General features: G+C 38.6%; 1 long non-coding RNA gene across 1 annotated transcript in view; it reads left to right on the top strand.

Annotated features, from left to right (window-relative positions):
- The first annotated feature begins 4,374 nt into the window (after nt 1-4,374).
- Nucleotides 4,375-6,457, top strand: part of LOC102855300 — a 17,039-nt gene continuing 14,956 nt past the window's right edge. The window contains exon 1 of the long non-coding RNA XR_438989.1: nt 4,375-4,452. This is a non-coding gene — a long non-coding RNA (uncharacterized LOC102855300). The remainder of the gene's footprint in view (nt 4,453-6,457) is intronic.

Genomic DNA, 6,457 nt, shown 5'->3' with positions numbered 1-6,457 from the left:
GGGAACAAATATAGATCTCTTCTAGTCAGTTGGCCAAGTGGTTGTTCTCCAGATTTCTTGGCACAACTTGGTGAGCACATCCAAGGCAACATCTGTTATCTGAAATACTTCAGTTGGTATACCATCTATTCCTGGGGCCTTATGGAACACATAAATATTGGCAGACTAGGCACTGGTGAGATGAGATGGACCGCCATGGGGCATTTTGAGTCAGATGATCATATTTGAAAAATTACTCCAGAGATGGAAAGGTGAGAAAAAATGGGGTTGCTTTCCTAGTTAAAAAAGTAGTTTCTAGATCCATCTTGAAGTACAATATTATGAGTGACAGGATAATACCCATACGCTTACAAGGAAGTCCAGTAAATACCACTATCATTCAGATATTTGAACCAACAACCAGAGCCAAAGAAGAGGAAATAGTTGATTTCTATCAACTTTTACAATCAGAGATTGATCGAACATGCAGTCAGGATGCATTGATAATAATGGGTGACTGGAATGCAAAACTTGGGAACAGAGAAGAAGAATCAGTAGTTGGAAAACATGGATTTGGTGACAGAAATGAAGCTGGAGATAGAATGATTGAACTTTGCACAATCATTGGCTTATTCATTGCAAATACGTTTTATAAGAAACATAAACGCAGGTTATACACATAGATTTCACCTGATGGTATGCATAGGAATCAGATCGATTACATCTGTGGAAAGAACCACTGGAGAAGCTCAATAGAGAAGTTGCGAAAACTAGGCCAGGTGCTGATTGTGGAAGACACCACCATATGGAACTCATATGGAAGTTCAAGCTGAAGCTGAGGAAAATTAAACCGAATCCATGGGAACCAAAATATGACTTTGAGTTCATGACACCTGAATTTCACAACCATCTTAGGAACAGGTTTAAGGCCTTGAACCTTGAGTGAAGGCCAAATGAGTTGTGGTAGGATGTCAAAGGTATCATCCAAGAAGAGTGCAAACAGTCATTACAAAGACAGAAGGGGGGGCGGAAAGACCAAAATGGATGTCTGAAGAAACTCTGAAGATTGCACTTGGAGTGCAGAGAAGCCAAAGCAGAAGGAAGAATTCAAGATACTAAAGAGCTGAATAGAAGATTCCAAAAGGCAGCACGGGATGTTGTTGTTGTTGTTATGTGCTGTCGAGTCGTTTGCGACTCATAGCGACCCTATGCACAACAGCCCTAAACCCAGCTCTATCCTGTGCCAATCTCATTGCCCCTGACCCACCCATCCTGATTACCCCAGTCACTGAATCAATCCACCTCATAGAGGGTCTTCCCCTCCTGCACTGTCCCTCTACTCTACCCAGCATGATGTCCCTCTCTAAAGACCTGTCTCCTTACAACATGTCCAAAGTATGTCAGACGAAGCCCCAGAATCCTTTCCTCCAAGGAGCAGCAGCAAAATATTAAGTGAAATGTGCTAGGAGCTGGAGTCAGAAAATCAAAAAGGCTGAACTCATTCAGCATTTCTTTAATTAAGCTCAAGGAACTGAAGAACAAATTCAAACCTAGAGTTGCTATAATCAAGGAAGAATATTAAATGATCCAGGAAGTATTAAAAGAAGATGGAAAGAACATACTGAGTCACTGTATTGAAAGGAATTGGCAGACACAGAATTTAATGAAACAACATATGAACAAGAGCCTATGGTGATGAAGGAAGAAGTTCAGGCTGCTTTGAAGGAAATAGGAAAAAATAAGGCCCCGGGAATACATGCATGGTATACCAATTGACATATTTCAGCTAACAGATGCTACCCTGGACGTGCTCACCAAGTTGTGCCAAGAAATGTGGAGAACAACAACTTGGCCAACTGACTGGAAGAGGTCTATATTTGTTCCCATCCGAAAGAAGGGTGACCCAACAGAGTGTGGAAACTATATAACAATACCATTGATCTCACATGCACGCAAGATTTTGCTGAAGATTATCCAAAAACGACTGAACAGCTCATCAGCAGAGAATTGCCAGAAGTCCAGGCTGGGTTTAGAAGGGGTCATGGTACTGGGGATATTGTAGCTAATGTAAGATGGATCTTAGCTGAAAGCAGGGAATACCAGAGGAATGTCTGTGTTTCATTGATTATGCAAAGGCATTTGACTGTATGGATCATAACAAACTGTGGCTGACTCTGAGAAAAATGGGAATCCCAGAATATTTGATCGTGCTTACGTGAAACCTATACTTGGACCAAGAGGCAGTCAGAACAGAGCAAGGAAAGTACTGCATGGTTCAAAATTGGGAATGGTGTATGCCAGGGATGCATCCTGTCTCCATACCTTTTCAACCTGTATGCAGAACAGATTATCCAGGAAGCTGGGCTCTATGAGGAGAAGTGTAGTGTCAGGATTGGTGGAAGATCTATCAACAGTCTGTGTTATGCAGATACAACCGTGCTGCTGCTTAGGGTCAGGGACTGCAGCCTTCAAAACAGACTGAAACGCATCATCAAGAAAAGGAAGATTCTCACCACTGGGCCAATTGGCAGCATCAGGATGGATGGTAAAGAGTTTGAGATTGTTCACAGCTATAGTTTGCTTGACTCCACAGTCAACACTCTTGGCACCAGCAGCCAGGAAATAAAAAGACATACTGCTATGGGAAAGTCTCCTGTTATGGCCCTCTCCAAAGTACTGAAGAGCAGTGGTGTCACTCTAGAGACTAACGTGCATTTAATACAGGCCATTGTCTTTGCAGTCACTTGTCCAACATCGGAGAGTTGGACAATAACTAGGGAGGATAGAAGGAGAATATATGCCTTTGAGCTGTGGTGCTGGAGAAAGAGTATTGAGTGGACCATGGACTGTTAAGAATAAAAACAGATTCACCCTGGAGAGGGTTAACTGGGCTGCTCCTTGGAGGCAAGGATTATGAAGCTTCGTCTGACATACTTTGGACATGTAAGAAGGGACCAGTCCTTGGAGAGGGACATGCTTGTTAGGATGAAGGGACAGAGCAGGAGGGGAAGGCCCTCTGTGAGGTGGATTGATCCAGTGAATGGGTAATCGGGATGGGTATGTCAGAGGCAATGTGATTGGCACAGGATAGAGCAGGGTTTAGGGCTGTTGTACATAGGGTCTCTGTGGGTCGCAAGGACTCGACAGCACATAACAACAATGCACAAGTGAAAGTCGGTTTCTCTCGTATTCCTCATTTCTCATCATGCCTGCGTATAGGTAGATCCTATCTAATTCCCTGTGTAGCATCTAGAATGTGACATATTAATGCAGTGTACTCTTTATTTTGTATAAAAATAATCTCAAGGTTCTTATCTTTTTTTACTTGGAAAACTGTCTTCTATGGATTGTTACATTCCCTGTGTATATTTACATACCGTGTACCTTGTACATTCTTAACTTTTATGTTGAAATGATTGTATTGTATTCTTAATATGCTGTTGTTAATTACCTTTCACTAGTAGACCTGAATGTTACGTATTTTGTACACTGGAAGGTAGTGGGTTTTTTGTTTTGTTTTGTTTTGTTTTTAAGTAGTGGTTTATAATTGTTATAGTAGAACTCATTGGCAAAAAATCTTTAACAGTCTTTTTTTTATCCCCTCCCCTCTTTTTTGGCAACATATTTTATTTTCCTTCTCAGAAGAATTAAGTCATAAGTAGTTCTGTGGAGAAATATATAAACAGCTGTTTCATTATGAAATATTTCAAGCATCATAAATCTTGATCAGGATTCTTCAGTCTGAGTTCTGGAGACTTTGTTTAGTTGTCTAGAAATTTTACATTTTTTTATTATTATTAAATTTTATTAGTTTTAATGAACATTTACAGAGATTTTGGGTTTTCATTCATTCATTGTTGCACTGTTTTCTCCACCTTCCTCCCCAGTTCGTTCTTCTCCCCCCCTCATACTTTTTCCCCCCCAATGTCTGTTTTAATTGTCCAATTGCCGCAGTGCTTGTCAAAGCCAGTTCTGATTAATCTCCTTTGTCAGTGTGTCCCTTGCCATTCCCTATCACTGAAATTTTACATTTTAAGTGACTGTTTAAGGTTGACTATAAATTAATATAAGGTGATTTAAGCAAATGAGGAAGGCAGTAGTTGTTTTGCTTGGTTTCTTTGTTTGTTTTTTTAACTACCAAAAGTGAAATTATGGTGAGCTCTGGTGCCTTAGTGGCAAGAAGCTGCACTGCAATCCCAAAGGTGTGCAGTTCGAATCCACTAGATGCTCTGCTGGAGAAGGCGGAGCAATCTCCTCCTGTGCCAGTCAGATTGAATTCAGCGGTACACAACAAAAAAAACAAAAACAAAAAAGTGAAACTAGAAGAAAATTTATTTCCTGAATATTTTAATAACTGTTTTTTTAATTTTTCATCATTACCTTCTTTTCATCTAGGCTGGCGGCAAAGCTGGAAAAGACAGTGGAAAGGCCAAGGCTAAAGCAGTATCTCGTTCACAAAGAGCTGGATTACAGGTAGTCTGTGTTGTAATTTGTTGATTGTTTATTATTGTAATTCATCAGTCATGGATGTGTTCTTAATTACAAAAGTCATCTATACAGTGGTACTACTTTTAAAAATTATGTTGATTGGTTAAAAGACTTAAATCCTCTAATTTTTTTTTAAATTGTCATTATGGTTTAGTGAAAAATTCACAAATTAGATTTCCGGTTAACAATTTAAACATGACATTGATTGCAATCCCCACAAAGTATCTTCCTACTTTCTTTGTTTCCCTTTTCAATATTTCCATCTTTGCTATTCCTTCCTGCTCCCTGAGCTTTCTCCCCAAATGCTTCCCTTTTGATCTTGTATGGTTGGTTACTTAAAACATTGTGTTTCTCTGTAGTGTTACTGATCACCTTATAGAACTGTCAGTTGTTTGACTAAAAAATACTTGGCTCACAGGGAGTGATTTCCTTCCAAGCTTGAAGAGTAACTATAAAAGCTGCCATCTAGGGAGCTGCCTCAGTCTCTGTCAACCAGTATAAGAAGGGTAAGTCTTTCAGGAGAAAGTTGGGCAGTCTCCTCTGGTGTAATTTGCAGCCTCTGAAAACTCTTTGGAATTTCAGCTATGAGTCATTTCCAACTCAATGGCAGTGAGTTAGTTTTATGATTTTGCTTTTTATTCTACATTTTTCTCTCTTTATCAGGAAATTTCTGTGTGATCTCTTTCAGAATTAACAGTGGGTTATATGGATAATAAAATTCATGTGCTTTGTTAGTCCTAAGGCTTTAACTTTCTTCACTTTTGTTAAGACCCTGGTTGCTACTTAGCAAAGTGGGATGTAAACATTGTCTTTGTAAAATCTTAAGCCAGCTGACCTCGATAAATCTTAAGGTTCTACTCCTGGCCTTCTAAATCAATAATTTGTCTTCCCTTCTCCCAGACAAGAGCCATTTATTGAAAAGTCGTAATTTGATAGTTTAGTTGCAATAAAATTTACTAAAGCTACATTATTTATGTCCTTCATTTTTTATAAATTGTATCAGATTGAAATGAGTAAACTATTTCTATGAAATGAGTAAAATATTTATAATGGTACACTGATTTTAAGGATGAGAGAAATTTTGAGTAGTGATCTCTATTACTAATTGGCATGAGTCAGAACTGACTCAGAGCTGACTCTCCAGCAGGCTTTCAGAGACTGTAAATCATTCTGGAGGAGCCTGCCCAGCTTTCAAACCACCTGGCACTGGATTAATAGTGCTTCTCTGGCAGTTAATCTACCAGTAGCTATAAGGGAGAAAAGTTTCCCCCTGGAAATTTCTAACTTCGGAAAGTCACCAGAGGGTCACTGAGTCAGTGCTGAGTCTGCATCTGTGAGTGCGTTTCTGAGCTTCAGTTTTACACTGAATAATTTATTCATGATAACTAAATATTTTCTAACTTCAGATATCTTTTAAATGATGCAGTTTTAACCTGAAAACTTGACATTTTCTGGATGAGTGAGAATTCCTTATTTTGAAGCTGTTGGTAATGGAGAGCCATTGAACAGTTTTTTAACAGGAAGATGATATGAGCCAAGTTACACTAAAACGAAGGGAGATTAAAACTTATTCTTGATGAGTGCATTCCTGATTTTAAGACATCATGTACATTTTCAATTAAAATGCGTTTTAAGTGTATTTATAATTTGAAGAGAAAGGCAGGAGGTAGATGTTGGAGATAATTGTAATGGTTTTAGTATAAACATAACGTGTGTCCTGTAGCACTTGAACTAGAGTTTAATCAATAAGAATAGCATATATGTGCAGAAAATAGCACTACTGCTTCAAGTGTAGTTTGGGAGAAAACAGGTAAAAGATTGTTTCAGGATTTGTTTGTAAATTTTTTTACCCTTGTGAGGAGATATCTATACAGTAAATGGAGGTAATCATTATAGACATATAGAATTTTTAAAAAAATAATTTTAATGAGTATTTACAGAGATTTTGGATTTCCATTCATTCATTGCTGCACTTCTCTCCCCAACCATC

The sequence above is a fragment of the Elephantulus edwardii genome, unplaced genomic scaffold (genome assembly GCF_000299155.1).
Source record: "Elephantulus edwardii isolate Elephantulus edwardi_28Jun2011 unplaced genomic scaffold, EleEdw1.0 scaffold00234, whole genome shotgun sequence".
Lineage (NCBI taxonomy): Eukaryota > Metazoa > Chordata > Mammalia > Macroscelidea > Macroscelididae > Elephantulus > Elephantulus edwardii.
The sequence above is the reverse complement of the archived record's forward strand: the minus strand, read 5'-3'. Positions and strand labels throughout refer to the sequence as shown.